The sequence below is a fragment of the Lithobates pipiens genome, unplaced genomic scaffold (assembly GCF_037356315.1).
Source record: "Lithobates pipiens isolate NorthernLeopardFrog02 unplaced genomic scaffold, aLitPip1_a1.2 Scaffold_55, whole genome shotgun sequence".
In the NCBI taxonomy this organism is placed as follows: Eukaryota; Metazoa; Chordata; class Amphibia; order Anura; family Ranidae; genus Lithobates; species Lithobates pipiens.
Window position 1 is genome coordinate 4012633 of NW_027507877.1, and position 17582 is coordinate 4030214.

A 17582-nucleotide genomic window follows, 5' to 3' on the forward strand; every position below is an offset into this window, starting at 1 on the left:
TCTCTTGAGCATAGACTTAAGGGTCTTATTAAAACGTTCTACCAATCCATCTGTTTGGGGATGGTAGACCGATGTGCGCAGCTGTTTAATCCGGAACAGTTTGCATACATCAGCCATAACCTTCGACATAAACGGGGTGCCCTGGTCTGTGAGTATTTCCTTGGGAAAACCTGTCCGTGTAAACAACTGGAATAACTCCCGTGCAATAGCCTTAGAGGAGGTATTCCGCAGGGGTAGCGCCTCAGGATATCGAGTGGCATAGTCAAGGATCACTAGTATGTAAGAATGACCTCGAGCCGACTTTACCAAGGGACCCACTATATCCATGGCTATCCTCTCGAATGGGACCTCAATTATGGGTAGAGGGACCAACGGGCTCCGGAAATGGGTCGCCGGAGCGGTCAACTGACAGGTGGGACAAGAGGTACAGTATCTCCTTACCTCTGCTTTCAAGCCTGGCCAGTAAAACCGGTCGGCAATCCATGCCTCCGTCTTTTCAACTCCCAGGTGTCCCCCTAACACATCATCATGGGTCAGGTCCAGGACCTTGCGTCTATATTGTTGGGGTACCAATAATTGTTCTACCACATTTTCTCTCACTTTAGTAACCCGATAAAGCAATTCATTACGTATTGAAAAATGTGGCCACCGCTCATTAGCACCTGGCTCTTGGGGCTCCCCATTTATTACTACAACCTGTTCCCGTGCCCTGGCCAAAGTGGGGTCCTGCATCTGGGCAGTACCAAATGCCCCCTGGGGAACACCCAAATCTGGCAAGTCAGGGGTAGAGGCCATTTCCTCATCGTCTTCCCCCAACATTACCTGAAGCGGGGAAGGTTCCCCCCCCCTCAGTGTTCAGGTAGGTCTGAGAACCCCACATATTGACATCTTTAACAGTATCAGCACTATTTTCATCATTATTAACCAAAGTCTTGGCGTTTTTATCAACTGGGTCCATATTATGAACATGTGGCATCTCAGGGTTATTACCCTCTACAACAGGAACAGAGGGACTAGTTTCTTCCCAGTCTCTGGACCTTTCAGATAGTTCTCCTTGTCTCCAAAGTTTTGCAAATAATGGACAGTCTCGTCCTATGATAACGTCATGTACCAAGTTCTTTACCACCCCCACCTCTTGAGTACCAGTGCCACATGCTGTGGAGATGGACACCGAGATGAGAGGGTACTCTCTAGTGTCCCCATGAATGCACACAACCCGCAAAATTTTGCTTACCGGACCGATCTTCCCAATTACTCTAGGGTGAACCAGGGTTACCATGCTTCCAGAGTCCAGCAAGGCCCATGCAGGGTGGTGGTTCACTTGGACTTCACACTCAAAATTCCTCTCTCCAAGGTCAAGATGTGTTGTACACGATTTATGGGCATAAAAAGACCCCCTCCGAAGAACCCCGCATTCCATGGGTTCTTCCTGCAATGGGCAGTGGGCCCGGGTATGGCCCCAGGCATGACATCGCCAACATTGTACATCCCCTCCTCTCCGATCAGGAACAGGACGCTGAGGGGGTAACGGGTGTGACTCTTGGCCTTCCGGGGTGTTGGTTCCAGGGCTCCTGGGAACATCCTTTCGAAGGGCGGCAGTTGGTCGGAAGGGCCGTGGCAGACTGGGCCCTTGACGCTTGGTGGGGCCAAGCAGATCCTCCACCACCGTATATCGTTCCACCATCTCAACAAGGCCGTTCGCGGTTTTGGGGTCTCCATGGCTGACCCACCGTTGAAGGTCATCTGGCAGTGACCTTAAGTATCGGTCCAGCACGATCCGCTCCACAATTTGGGGGCCAGACAACACTTCGGGCTGCAGCCATTTTTTTACTAGTTGCACCAGGTCATGCATTTGAGATCGCGGTGGCCGGTTTGAACGATACTTCCATTGGTGCACTCGTTGGGCCCGAACGGCCGTAGTCACCCCCAACCGAGCCAGTATTTCTGCCTTTAGTTTTTGATAATTTTTAGCATCTTCTGGTGGTAGGTCAAAATAGGCTTTTTGAGAATCTCCGGTGAGGAAAGGAGCAATTAAGCCGGCCCACTGGTCCTGGGGCCACCCTTCTCTCTCTGCCGTCCTCTCAAATGTTGCCAGAAACGCCTCTACGTCATCACTCAGGGACAACTTCTGCAAGAAATGGCTTGCCCTTATGGTCACCTGGTTGCCAGGGGCAACGGCCACTTGTTCACGGCCCTGAGAAAGCTGCTGCACTGCTTCTTTTAAGGCCGCCATCTGATCCTGCATAACCCCTTGTTGGGTCGCTTGCTGGGCTGCTAACTGGGCCACCAACAGGCGAGTATTTTCTTGCTGCAAAGCCAGTGCCTCGTTGTGCTGCGTTTTTTGTACCTCCAGCTGGGTTGCTAAGCGCTGATTAGCTTCCTCATGGCGGGTCTGCGCTTGTATATTCGCCAAGGACAGCTGTTTAATTAGCTCCTCCATGGTTTCAGCTTTCCGCAGTTGTGCAGCTTTAACCCAGGACATAAATTCACTGTACTGTCCCTTTAAATGTCAGTTCAAATCCACAAAAAAAAAAAATAGCAAGAAAAAAACGCCTGTTACTTTGTCCTGCCCGCATTCGAGCACCACTTGTAATGTTCGGGGGACCAGGTAGATCGCAGGACACAGACTTTGCTCACAACAAAGGGTTTATTAAACTTAAATCGCTTTACAGCAGCCAAAAATACAAAGGAAAAAGTTTTTAGTCTCACCGACTTGCACAGTTCAGAATAGCTGTCTCTATCCAAACAGAGCTTGATCTTGCTGGAAGGTAGCTTCCCCTGCCAGGAGCCTTCCAAACAGGACACTGCTGTCCACTTCAGTTGCTGTAACCCAGAACAAACACCATCCACCATGTGTTCTCCACTCCTCCACACCCATCTACAACTTCCTGTCTTGCCTTTTAAAGACACTTCCTCTAACAGGTGGGTTAATCAATTTTCATTCCCTTAAAGAGAGCACAACCCAAACAGAGGGGAAATATAGCGTCCTTCCAGGACCCAGCCACGGCGTCCATTACAATATATATATATATATATATATATATATATATATATATATATATATATATATATATATATATATATATATATATATATATTCAGTCCAAAGATAAAAATAAAATTAAATTCACGGAATGTAAATTTTTAACAAGTGACAGGTGCTCTTCAAACACATTCCTTCGTGCTTCTTATAGTGTCCCCTATAGGAAATACATTCATCGGAAATTACTCTCCACTCTCCCAGGGGTATTAAACTTCCACAGTATTTGCCACTGTGCAGCAATATCCAGATCCACACTGTTTAGAGATCAGTCCTTTAGCTGTTACTTCACATCATGGACATTTACGAAAGAAATGCTTCCATAGCATAATTCCGTATTTAAAAGAAAGTGTTTATTTATGCGTAAACAATAAAAGACATACATTGTCTCAGTAAGTAAAAAGCTCATAAAACCAGGAAGCCAGGACGATTTGCGTTCCACGACTTCAAACCAGAAGCGACGCAAAGTCGCTAGCTGCTCCGCCCTACGCGTTTTCTCATCAAGACGTCACCTGGAGCAGCGCCATCTTGCTACACTTACTGGTTTATATAGCATGTGGTGACCTTTGACCCTGGTCATGTGATGGCCGCCATTTCTGGTTAGTCTGGGAAGTTATGTGCAACGGGGAGTGCTGAAATGTGTGTATATTTTGTTTTTCAAGCACACTGTATGTGAAAACAGGGGATTGACCTGGATCAACCTAAAATACAAGTGCATATGTTCCCCCTCTAATAGATGAGTTATAACCCCGTGATCTACTCTGATTTTCATGTTATATTTGTGAATGCCGGCCGGATCTGACGTGATTGGTCATCTAGGGGACACCCCATGCTATACCAATGCATATGATCATAAAACAATATATAGAACACAATATATGTAAAAAAATTAATAAAATGAAATAAAAATACCACTGTATTAAATAAAAATGAACAAGCCAATGAAACCCCTGTGAAGCAGTAATTATTAATGAGTGTCATGGGGTTATAATTGAAATTAGAAATATGTATATAAAATGATGGAACCACTAGAATGACGAATTAAATGGTGTTAATATTAGGCTGAGATTCTATAACGTTTATGAGGATGATTTTGAAACTAAGTGGAAAAATGTAAATGAAATACAATCAAGATGATATTACTAATAGATAAGTGAATTGATTATTACTGAGGTTAATGAGTGGACTAAACGTCATGATCTTCATGGGAAAGATGAGGATATATCATGTTGATAGAAGACTCTGAATTGAAAAAAAGCTATACATGTGTATATATGTGGAGGTGCAGCATTGGCTTGTCTCAGACCCTGAGCAAGGGGTTGTGTCACAAGAGCATCGCCACACCTACCATTTAAATGTCCCTATTGCTTATACTCCACTTAGGTGGTTGTATTGGTAGGGGCAGTTCTCAATTATTCAGTCACAGCCACCTGCGCAGGATCATCCATAATCTCTTCAGTCATGAATAATGCCAGGATGGCCGAATCATGTTGACTTATCTGTGGCTGAACAAAAGCACCCACCAAGGACATGACACCTACAAGAGGTCTACCACAAATTTTTTTATAAAAATAATAATCAAGTGGACAAAAAACTCAAACCAGATGGTAAGTAGACCAGGATGGAACCCTGACCCAAAAGCCTTCCTCCCCAATTAGCAGTCCTCCCAACGCTCCACTTATTCCTACTCCCCCCTCCCCGGAAACCACCCACCTACCCTACCCAGTTACAACCACCTTACCCCCCTCCCACCACCAATAAACAGTGATAAGACAGCCACATGGCTATACATCTTTGCACTGTCTTCTACTATAGTCTTCTCACATTACTCTACCTGCCCTAGCCTAGGGTCCTACCAGCTGTGTTATATGGACTCTTATTCTGGATGGAGACATGCTTTAAAAGATAAAGTATGGGATTTTTTTTTATCCCATATTCATACTTAACTAGGTGGAGGCTGCATCTGTCCCCCACCACCTCTTCAATGAGAACCGAGACACTGAACATCGCTGATGGCTCGGTTCTCTCACCTCCACGAGCGGAGAGCTTCTGCCATTCACTCAGCGGCTCTCCTGCTCTGCTCCTCCACTCTCATTGGAGCACTGATCTGTGGAGGGGCTGGGAGCGGCTCGCTGAGAGGCTGAGACCGCCGTTAGCCCAAGCAGCTGGCAGATCCAGACTAACTAAGTCGGATGAAGCTCTGCCTTGACTAATCTTGGTGACATCAATGGAGAGCGGACTTCACACAGCTCTCTGCTGAAAATGGGTCACAGGAGTGCAAAACAAATTGTACCCCTGTGACCCAGAGGAGAAGCCCAGCCAAAAAGAGCTCAGGCTGGACTTCTCCGAGGACTTCGGAGGCTGGGCCCGGCTTTTAGCAGATGGTGTTGACTTGAGTATATAGTAGGGCAGCATTAGACTTGACAATGCAGGACTATTAGTGCTGACAGGGAATTTATTACGGTCACAGTCCTGCACGCACTGGGAACCAATTTAGCTTATATGAGACTATATCTATAGCTAACAAGCTGAAAACATATCATCATCAGCTGGCCTATCAGGATATATTTTAAAATCCATTCTCCTGCGCTCAAGTGGTAAGGCCTGGAGATGTACAGTACAGATAAATTCCTTCTATGCCAGCAGCCTTGCTGCCCCACTCAGGACAATGAGTATCCTTGACACTGTAAAATAGAAGCAAGAGAAGGGTGCACTGACCTAGCACATTACCAAAATAAGGTTCATTCCAAATAAAAACAACAAATGGTTGTACTCACAGTGTACATATCACAGCAAAAGTGAATGCGAATGCCTTCAGGTCTGATATGGTAAACCAGCAGTGTGGGAATACCAGTTGGCTTCTGTAGTGGTTGGTGTGTTTTGAGGAAGAACCCTCTTCTTCAGAGCAAAAATGAATAATTTTGGTTCTGAATAGGAGGGTTCCCACTCAAAACAGCGTTTGCTGTGATATGCCTATATACACTGTGAATATTTGAGTACAACCATTGCCCTTTTTATTTGGAATAACATTTATTTTTGGTAATGCTCTAGGTCGGTGCACCCTTCTCTTGCTACTGATGGCCTATCGGTATACCCTGAGCATAACCAGTATATTGTGGGGTGTAGTGTGGTGTTAATTGGGAGAGTAGGAGGGTGGTTTTCAAGGGAAAAGTTGGGACAGGGGAGAGTGGGGACGACTGTTTTTTGAGGGGGGAGTGCTTTTGCTGGGGTTTCCATCCTGGTCCACTCACCATCTGGCTGTTTGAGCTTTATGTCCATTTGATTATTATTTTCAATAAATAATTTGTGGAAATAATCTTGTATTCATCAACGTCTTGGTTGTTTCTTTTGTATATTTATGCATGTTGGAGACACCTCCCTATATATATAATAATCAAGAAGCTAAAGTCTAGTCACCCCAGAGCTAAAGTTTGTCCTGGGTTCCAAACCTTAGAAAGGATCCATGGGGGGGCGTGTCCGGACGCGGAGCAAGGAGGACATGTGGCGGCTGAGCTCCACACAGGCCGGGAGAAATCCACTGCCATCCTCCGCCATCCATCCCTTACAATCCAGGATAGTAGCACGCCAGACCTGTGCTGAGCCTGGGGATTGCGGTGCTGTCTCCCAGAGACCATCGGATGGGATATATCCATCTCTAACGGCGCAAGCACACCCGGCCATAAAGCGGATCATCCGGCGCCATCTTGCGGCCTACGAAATCAACGGCCCACGCCAGCTTCTACCGCAGCGCCGCCGGAGCGAGAAGGCTGCACTCCGGGCGGACACACGCCGCCGCTCACCCGGGGACTGCACAGCCAGAACAGCAGGGCGCAGCGTCCCGGATATGGACGGCGCGACCATCCAGGCCTAGGAACCGGCCCATACTAACAACAGGCCGCAGTGAGTACACCCACGGAGCCCCCCCTCACAGCGGACTCTTTTATACTATATTTAGTGGGAACCTACACACCTGCAGATCCTGGGGGCAGAGCCTGGGGGCAGAGCCTGGGGGCATAGGAAGCAAATAGGGCGGAATGCAGCTATACGGCCACCAGAGTTAGGAAAGCCTGAGGCTCCGGCCTACCTACTGGAGACAGCGGCCATCTTGCTACTCCAACTACACCCTGCACCTTCCTAACTAGCCCCGCTCGAACTGTAATCACCTAACCTCACCCCAGCATAACCCCAATACAGGTGCGCACCCCACTAACAGTACAGTTCTACTACCCAAGAACTGGCAAACATTATTACAGGGGAAGTGGCCTGGTGATCGGCGCACATGACTGTAATGTAAAGGAACCTTGGTGACCAGAGGGGCCTGTGCACTGAAAACAGACCTGACAGACGAATATGTCAACACAATCAAGGAGAAACATGCACAACCACATCCTCCGCTCTTTGGGGACACCCCAGAAGAAAGAAAAGAACTCACCAGCAAACCTTAGCAAGTTTAAATACTGTGAAGGGAGCAAAAATTCCAAAATGGCACTGTCACAAAGAAACGATAATGTTGAGGATATGGATGACGACGAAGTCTCCCTACCAGAATCTGAAGATTCAGCCGCAGGCAACGGTAAAACAGACCAACTTCTTACCTACGCAGCTATGACAGACATTGCCGCTGATATTAAAAGTTCTTTTGCGGCAGCAATAACAGATATTAAAACCGAGCTAATGAGACTAACAGAGCAAATGGCAATCTCAGACAGAGCTGGGAAAAGGAGGGACAGAGCACTGGTCAGACTGGACGATATTACGAATTCGCACTCCCAACATTTGAGTGATATGAACAGACAAATTGAAGACCTGGACAACCGTGGTAGACGAAATAATATCAGAATCAGAGGAGTGCCCGAAACGGTGCCCCCGGACCAAATTAGACCAGCTCTAACAGCCATCTTTAATACTCTCATTGAACGGCCGGAACAATCTCCCATCGACTTTGACAGGGCTCACAGAGCTCTCAGACCCAGGGCGCAAGACGGAATCCCCCCAAGAGACATCATATGTTGTCTATCTAACTTTGGCTTGAAAGAAGATATCCTCCAAAAACCACGGATGAAAGAAAGGATAATGCACGAGGAAGCCACGATTCAACTTTTTCAGGACCTTTCACCCATCACACTTAAAAATAGAAGAGCACTACGTCCACTTTTAGAAGTGCTGAAACAAAAAGGTATCAACTACAGATGGAAATTCCCATTTGCACTGCAAGCAAACTTCCTGGGGAAACAACATGTGCTAAAAGTCCCCGATGACCTCAAAAAATTCTGTGAGGACCTACAAATCACACTGATGGACCAACAACCCACAATTCTCAGAGGAACCCCGCCACGCACGATCGCCTTACCAGCTAGGCAAGCATCGCAGAAGTACTGACAGAAACAACTTTGAGTCCCCAGCATCCTCTAAGAGTGCTAGGAGCCCAAGAGGAAGGGAGCCAAGAGGCTACTGAAATGGCCAGACCTTCTGCAATATACATCTTGGCCTGATGCGAGTTGCTGTTACCCAGTTCCCCAATACAGCTCTTTGCTATGATGCAACCCATTTTGTTTTGTTTTTTGGAAAACTCGCCCATTATCCCATCCAGACGGCTGTCACAATTTTATGGTAACAAGGGGGCACACTACCTTAAAGGTTAAAAGTTAAACTTCTGAGGCTACTCCTTGAGACTTTTATCTGCACCTATGACAACCTATCTACATGAAGGGTTTTTTTCTTTTTGTTTTTTGTTTTTTGTTTACCTCTTTCTTCCCCAAACAAGGTTTGAATCCCGCACCCTGCTGAGAGACTACAATAACCTGCGGCAACACCGTATACTTCTATCCTGTTATGCTCTAACTTTTGTCTTTTATTTAATTTCTGAGAATGGCAAATTTGTTAAGTGGCTTGAATACCGCCATTTGCACGTATGACACTCCCCTACTTCCCTCAAGATGGTGTTTCTCTATTGACTGCGGAACTGTGAGTAACATTACCCGAGACACCGCTTTACATTCCTCTCCCTCCCAAAAATTAAAAAGGGGAAAGACATATCCTAGAAGCTCACGGCAGGAAGTAGCGACAGGCTAATCCTAAGGACATCATTTAATGCACATCGTCTATACCTTTTTACGTACAGCCCCGGCAACTACTAACGTAGATAACACTCCCTGCCTCGCTATGATATATTTCGCTCTAAGACTGTAAGGCCGCGTACACACGGGCGGACTGTTCGCCCAACCTTGTCCGCTGAACAGTGTTTGGGCGGACAGTCCGCTCGTGTGTGGGCTTTCAGCGGACAGTTTCAGCGGACAGTTGGACGGACAAGGTCTTTCGGAAATTCCGAAAAACTGTCCGCTGAAACTGTGTTTGAGCGAACAGTCCGCCCGTGTGTGGGCCTGTCCGCTGTACTTTCGAAATGAGCGGACTGTTCCCGCTCGGAAAGTCCGCCCATTTCGAGCGCGTGTACAGGTAGGCGGGGCCCGCGAAGGAGACGTCGCGGGCTCCGCCGCCTGGAATGGGCTTAAAGGGGAACCCCAACGCCGAAAAAAATCGGCGTGGGGGTCCCCCCCAAGTCCACACCAGACCCTTGTCCGAGCACGCTACCCGGCCGGCCAGGAAAGGGGGGCGAGCGAGCGCGCCCCCCCTCCTGAGCCGTACCAGGCCGCGTGCCCTCAACATGGGGGGTGCCTTGGGGAAGGGGGGGCCGCGCGCCCCCCCCCACCCCAAAGCACCTTGTCCCCATGTTGATGAGGACAAGGGCCTCTTCCCGACAACCCTGGCCGTTGGTTGTCGGGGTCTGCGGGCGGGGGGCTTATCGGAATCCGGGAGCCCCCTTTAAGAAGGGGGCCCCCGGATACCGGCCCCCCACCCTATGTGAATGAGTATGGGGTACAATGTACCCCTACCCATTCACCTGTGAAATAAAGTACAAAAAAAACACACAACACAGAGAAAAAGTATTTTATTGCACAGCCGGGGGTCTTCCGTCTTCGGGGGTCTTCTCGCCGGACTCCTCCGCTATGTGTGTGTAGCTCTTTTGCCAGCGGAGGAGTCCGGCTTTCTTCCTCCCCGCCACCGGCCTCTTCTCCCGACTTCGGGGGTCTTGTCCCCCTCTTCGGTTCTTCTGCCGGGCCACCGCGCCTGGTCCGGTGGCCCGGTCTTCTGTCGCCGTCTTCCGTTCTTCTGTCGCCGCCTTCGGTTCTTCTGCCGGGCCACCGCGCCTTCTTGTAGCTCTTTTACAGGCGGTGGCCCGGTCTTCTGTCGCCGCTGTCGCCTTCCGTTCTTCTTCTTGTTCTTCTTCTTCTTCTTCTTCTCCTGGAGATGTTGACTCGACGAGCTCTCCGGTCGGAATGCCAGGGACGCGCTCTGCGGTCACTTATATAGTGACAATGGGGCGGTGTCACATGGTATATGTCACATGGGTTGGTCACATGGTGACCCCGCCCCCTTACGATGTCATAGTCCCCATGTGACATCAACCCATGTGACCAACCCATGTGACATATACCATGTGACACCGCCCCATTGTCACTATATAAGTGACCGCAGAGCGCGTCCCTGGCATTCCGACCGGAGAGCTCGTCGAGTCAACATCTCCAGGAGAAGAAGAAGAAGAAGAAGAACAAGAAGAAGAACGGAAGGCGACAGCGGCGACAGAAGACCGGGCCACCGCCTGTAAAAGAGCTACAAGAAGGCGCGGTGGCCCGGCAGAAGAACCGAAGGCGGCGACAGAAGAACGGAAGACGGCGACAGAAGACCGGGCCACCGGACCAGGCGCGGTGGCCCGGCAGAAGAACCGAAGAGGGGGACAAGACCCCCGAAGTCGGGAGAAGAGGCCGGCGGCGGGGAGGAAGAAAGCCGGACTCCTCCGCTGGCAAAAGAGCTACACACACATAGCGGAGGAGTCCGGCGAGAAGACCCCCGAAGACGGAAGACCCCCCGGCTGTGCAATAAAATACTTTTTCTCTGTGTTGTGTGTTTTTTTTGTACTTTATTTCACAGGTGAATGGGTAGGGGTACATTGTACCCCATACTCATTCACATAGGGTGGGGGGCCGGTATCCGGGGGCCCCCTTCTTAAAGGGGGCTCCCGGATTCCGATAAGCCCCCCGCCCGCAGACCCCGACAACCAACGGCCAGGGTTGTCGGGAAGAGGCCCTTGTCCTCATCAACATGGGGACAAGGTGCTTTGGGGTGGGGGGGGCCGCGCGGCCCCCCCTTCCCCAAGGCACCCCCCATGTTGAGGGCACGCGGCCTGGTACGGCTCAGGAGGGGGGGCGCGCTCGCTCGCCCCCCTTTCCTGGCCGGCCGGGTAGCGTGCTCGGACAAGGGTCTGGTGTGGACTTGGGGGGGACCCCCACGCCGATTTTTTTCGGCGTTGGGGTTCCCCTTTAAGCCCATTCCAGGCGGCGGAGCCCGCGACGTCTCCTTCGCGGGCCCCGCCTACCTGTACACGCGCTTGAAATGGGCGGATTTGCCTCCTCCTTACGTGGGCGAGTCCGTTCATTTCAAAAGTTGAGCGAACTGTTTGCCCAACCTTGTTCGTCAAACAGTCCGCTCGTGTGTGGGCAAGTCCGCTCATGCAAATTTTGAGCGGACTGTTTGATGAAACTGTTTGCCGAACAAGGTTGGGCGAACAGTCCGCGCGTGTGTACGCGGCCTAAGAGTGGATAGGGCCTATACGGGACGGAAACCAAACTGCGCCTTACTACAGAAATTGACACACCTGTTACTGCTCACGTGACTCCCCTGCATGATGTGGAACACTCAACGTTTGCATAAGGACTAGACTACCCCTCAAATATACAGGGGTGTCTACTCCTCACTATGCGCTGAGGAGAGTTGAAGTTAAATGCTCAGGATATGGGTTAAAAGTTTACAGTTATTTAAGCTAATATCTGTTATACAGCTGGGCGCTTAGGCCACAGTTTCTTAGGAGCGGTGTTACAAAGTGTTTATAATGTTATTTTCTTCTGCAAACTGGTTAATAGCGACTCGCACAACCCCTTCTCCTCCCTCCACCCCCTTACTCAAGTCCTCTATAGTCTATAATAAATGCCAATAGATGGTCTCAGACACCTTGCTTACAGTTAACCTCTTGATGGGGTCTAGAACCGGGAGATGTGCCGGGCTCCTCTATTGGTCACCTCCATTACTGCTACAGAGCAGTTAAAGGAAACAGACGCTGTTAGACTGCTCATTGATCACCTCCCACTCTCCCCCAAAGGGAAAATACTAACACTTACGCGCATTAATTAAATCCCAAATTGACCCACCACCAACTGGTGACTAGTGGGTACTTTCCTTCTTATCCCTCAACTAATTACATCCTTCCTCCCCCCTCCCCCCGTACTTTACCCCCCCCATTTTTTTTTTTTCTTTCCTTTCTCTCTCTCCCCTCCTCCACGCACGTACGCACTCTCCTTTTCAGTCCCAAAACACTCCACCCTAACACTTTCTAAGTCACCAATATCTCTTGTGTAAACCATTCACAGACACAGCTTCTCCAGAAAACACCCATCCTAGCCTAACGGCCAAGATGGCATATGCTTTTTTAGGGAAGACACCAACTATTATCTCACATAATGTAAATGGTCTGAATATACCTGAAAAAAGGTCTAAACTGTTGAGAGAACTTAAAAAAGTGCGCCCATTAGTTGTATTTCTACAGGAAACCCACTTTAAAGACAAGAGTATTCCTAAACTCACTGAGGCCGCGTACACACGCGGGGACTGTTCGGCCAACTTTGTCCGCTGAACAGTGTTTCGGCGGACAGTCCGCCCGTGTGTGGGTGTGTGGGCTTTCAGCGGACAGTTTCAGCGAACAGTCCGCTGAACAAGGTTTTTCGGAATTTCCGAAAAACTGTCCGCTGAAACTTGGTTTCAGCGAACAGTTCCCTCGTGTGTAGGCTTGTTCGACAAACTAAGTTCCGCGCATGCTCAGAAAGGATTTACACGCCGAAAGTTATAATGCAGTGTATAGGACGTCGTATTTTTCGTCCCGTCGTACGTGCCGTTCACGTCATCGCGCACGGTTTCAGCAAACTGTTCGTCCGTCGTGTGTGGCCATGTCCGTCGATGCTAATTTTGAGCGGACTGTTTGCCGAAACTGTTTGACGGACAAAGTTGGGCGAACAGTCCCCGCGTGTGTACGCGGCCTGACAATGTATTCACAAAAGTTTACCATTCTACCAACCCTCTTGCCAAAACGAAAGGAGTGTCCATCCTGCTGAACAAAGACGCACCCTTTGAACTGAAGCACCAACTTACTGATTCTGAGGGAAGCTATTTGTTTCTGAAGGGCACCTGGGAGGGATCCCCTGTAACACTTGCTAATGTGTACTTCCCGAATACCTCCCATGTGCCATTCTGTAGCAAAATAATTGAAGAACTTAAATGGTTTGCGGAGGGATGTGTCCTTTTGGGTGGAGACTTTAACATCCCTCTTTCCCCCCTCAGGGATACTTCTTCTGGACATACCCATGTCAGTTATAGGCTTCTTAAATGAATGAAATCGCTACTACAGTCTCTGGCTCTGGTTGATGCATGGAGATCCGTGCATCCATCAGAGAGGGACTTTACCTTTTTCTCTGCACCTCACAAACGATACTCAAGAATTGACATGATCTTTGTCTCACAAAGGGACCTGGGCAACTTACTCGCAGCTGAGATAGGAATTATTGCCCTCTCTGACCACGCACCCACAGATATCTCAATAGAACTGGGTGCACAATGCAAACCTGCATTTAATTGGAGACTCAACCCTACACTCCTTACCGATCAAATTGTGAAAGATGACATCCACAACATGATTAATACATACTTTCACAACAACAATGACACTGACACGAACCCTCTAAATAATTAGGAAGCTCACAAGTCAGTGGTGAGGGGTGAACTTATAAAATGGGGCGCCAGGAAGAAAAGGGAAAGAGAAGGAGAAATTACAAAATTAGCCCAACAAATTGCTAACTTGGAATTGCAACACAAACATTCTTAATCTCTCAGGGTAGAAGAGCAACTGACTGAATGCAGAACGGCATTACGCCTTCTACTAGATCTCAAAATCTAGGGCCCTGAAGGAAGCAACACTATCAAGTCATATTCATGCCATAAAGGATAAAGAGGGGACTCTGAAGTACAAATCTAAAGAAATGGCAGACCTGTTTCACAATTATTATGCCAAATTGTACGATCTGCCGGCTCAACACAAACCACCCCATATAAAACAGACAAAACAAGAAGCAATCAAAGACTTCTTGGAAAATAGTAAATTACCCTCCCTGTCAAGCGACGACACACACAAACTAGATGACCCTATAGCTATATCAGAAATTTTAGACGCAATATCCGACTTAAAAACAGGAAAGAGCCCTGGCCCTGATGGTTTTACATCACAATACTATAAGGCCGCGTACACACGGGCGGATTGTCTGCCCAACTAAGTTCGTCAGACAATCCGACAGACAGTCCGTCCAAATTTTGAATGAACGGACTTGACCACACACAATGAACAGACAGTCCGCTGAAAGCGTGCGCAATGACTTGTACAGCGCGTACGACGGGACTAGAAAAACGACGTCCAATACACTGCAATGCAACCTTTGCCCGTGTAAATCCTTTCTGAGCATGCGCCATACTTAGTCCGTCCAACTTGCCTACACACGAGCGGACTGTCCGCTGAAACCAAGTTTGGACGGACAAAATTACGGAAATTCCGTAAGACTTTGTTCGTCAGACTGTCCGCTGAAAAAGTCCGCTGAAGCCCACACACGAGCGGATTGTCCGCTGAAACACGTTTCAGCGGACTAAGTTGGACAGACAATCCGCCCGTGTGTACGCGGCCTAAGACGTACACAATATCTCTCTTGAAACCCCTTCAATCTGCTTTTAACTTCCTAGCAAAAAACAAAAACAACTCCAACTCATTCCTAATGGCACACAAAGCTGTGATCCCCAAACCTAACAAAGACCACTCTGAATGCGCAAACTTCAGACCCATCTCCCTTCTAAATGTTGATCTCAAGATCCTGGCCAAAATACTTGCCAACAGATTAAAACCCCTCCTAGCACAGATTATAGGCCCTGAACAAGTGGGATTCATGCCCGGTAGAGAAGCTCGTGACAATACTACTAAGGCGCTGAATCTAATCCATTTTGCCCAAAACTCTAAAACAGCCGGAATATTGCTTTCTACTGATGCAGAGAAGGCTTTCGATAGGGTCTCCTGGGACTACATGATGGACACCTGTGCCCATATCGGACTACGGGAAAACATGCTGTCATGGATCTCAGCACTCTACAAAAAACCCCAAGCCCAAATTAAGGTAAATAACACACTATCTGACCCCATCTCGATCCACAATGGAACACGCCAAGGATGCCCTCTATCTCCACTTCTCTTTATTCTCACCCTAGAACCCCTGATAAGAACAATCAACTTACATAGAGATATTCAGGGCTTCACAGTAAACAATAGAGAATACAAAATAGCCGCATATGCGGATGACCTCTTATTCTTCATCACCAACCCACATATATCCTTACCAAATCTTCAGAAGGTGTTTCAAACCTTTGGGTTCATCTCCAATTTTAAAGTAAATCAATCAAAATCTGAAGCACTCAACCTCACCCTCCCCTCTGACCAACTCCAGAGATTGAAAGACAACTTCCCTTATAAATGGGAACAAACCGCACTCAAATATCTAGGTATAAACTTAACTAGCAACCTCGACGACTTATACAACGCCAACTATAAACCACTATTAACCACTATAACAAAAGACCTACTAAGGTGGCACCCAAAAAAATTCTCATGGTTTGGCAGAGTGTCCATTCTGAAGATGACGATACTACCCAGACTTTTATACCTATTTAATGCTCTACCCATAAGAATCCCGGAATCCTTTTTTAGCACTCTCCTTAAAGCACAGAGAGACTTCCTCTGGGCAGATAGAAAATCCAGAATCAATTTTGCTCTACTAACGCTTCCCAAAAGCAAAGGGGGCATAGGCCTCCCGGATTTTAAGAAATACTTCCAGGCTGCGCATATCACCAGACTCCTAGACTGGCACTGCCATGGCCCTAACAAAGATTGGGTCCAGTTGGAAAGCAATTTAACCTTACATAAAACGCTTTACTATCCATGGTCCAAACACTCCAAAAAAGATAAACAGATAGGCCACCCACTGATTGAAAACACAATCACTATTTGGCACAAAACAGCGAGTCTACACAAAATCGCATCCATCCCAGGTCCACTGACACCACTTGCCAATAACCCTGATTTCCCACCGGGCATGCACCATAAACTACCACATGACCTCCTTATTCACCACTGCATGACAAACTCGAAAATCAAAACATTTGACGCACTTAGCTCTGAGGTGGGCGAGGCATTTCCTGGCCTGTGGTTTTACATGCAATTAAGGGACTTTGTGGTAAACGGTAAACACAACTCCAAATTCTGCCTCCCGTTGACGCAGTTGGAGTCCATATGCTTAAACAGATCACCGGTAGCCCACACCACATCCCTTGCATACTCATGGCTAATTTGTACGCCACACGCCGATAACAGTAAACACAAAAGGAAGTGGGAACATGATCTTAAAATTAACAATTCTGAAAAGCAATGGGAAAAGGCGTGTATTTTGACACACAAATGCTCATTAAGCTCCAAATACCAAGAGATCTCCTATAAGGTCCTCACTCGATGGTATCTGACACCGCAAAAGGCCGGGAGTTGGTCTCTCCCCACCTCAGATAAATGCTGGAGATGTAAAACTTGCATAGGCTCACTTCTACACATTTGGTGGGAATGTCCTCTCATTAGCGCCTACTGGGATGAAATTAAGACCTGGATAAAACATATAACGGAAACCAATCTAGAACTAAACGCAGCCGCCTGCCTGATCAATTTAGTCCCAACTACCTTAAGTCGCTACAAAAAATCACTCTCTCGACACCTACTAGTGGCGGCTAAAACGCTCATACCCATCCACTGGAAAACCTCCACAGTCCCAGGAGTTAAGGACTGGTTAAATAGGGTACAATACATTTTTAAAATGGAGGAAATATTGGCAATGAAAAAAGAGAACAGCATATCCTTCAATAGAACTTGGCAACCTTGGCTAGCCTTTACACTCTCGCCAGATTACCAATTACTCATGGGCTGAACTTCCCTTATCCATTACTCTACAGAGAAAAAGGTAATAGTAAAGCCCCGTACACACGAGAGGACTTATGTCCGACAGACTTCCGAAGGAGTTCCGTCGGAGTTCCGACAGAGTTCTGATGGACTTTTCGGCGGAGCGGACTTGGCCACACACAATCACACTAAACTCCGACGGATTCGAACGTGATGACGTACGACTGGATTCGAATAAGGAAGTTCATAGCCAGTAGCCAATAGCTGCCCTAGCGTCGGTTTTAGTCCGTCGGAATAGCATACACACGAGCGAATTTTTCGAAGGGACCGGGTCCGGCGGAGTTCCTTCGGAAAAATTTGAAGCATGTTCCATATTCTAAAGTCCTTCGGACTTTGGCGAGTCAAATGTCC

General features: G+C 48.0%; 1 protein-coding gene across 1 annotated transcript in view; it reads right to left on the bottom strand.

Moving 5' to 3' along the window:
* Positions 1-17582, bottom strand: part of LOC143957703 (cytosolic phospholipase A2 gamma-like) — a 159923-nt gene that overhangs the window by 110907 nt on the left and 31434 nt on the right. The gene's annotated exons all lie outside the window — the stretch shown is intronic.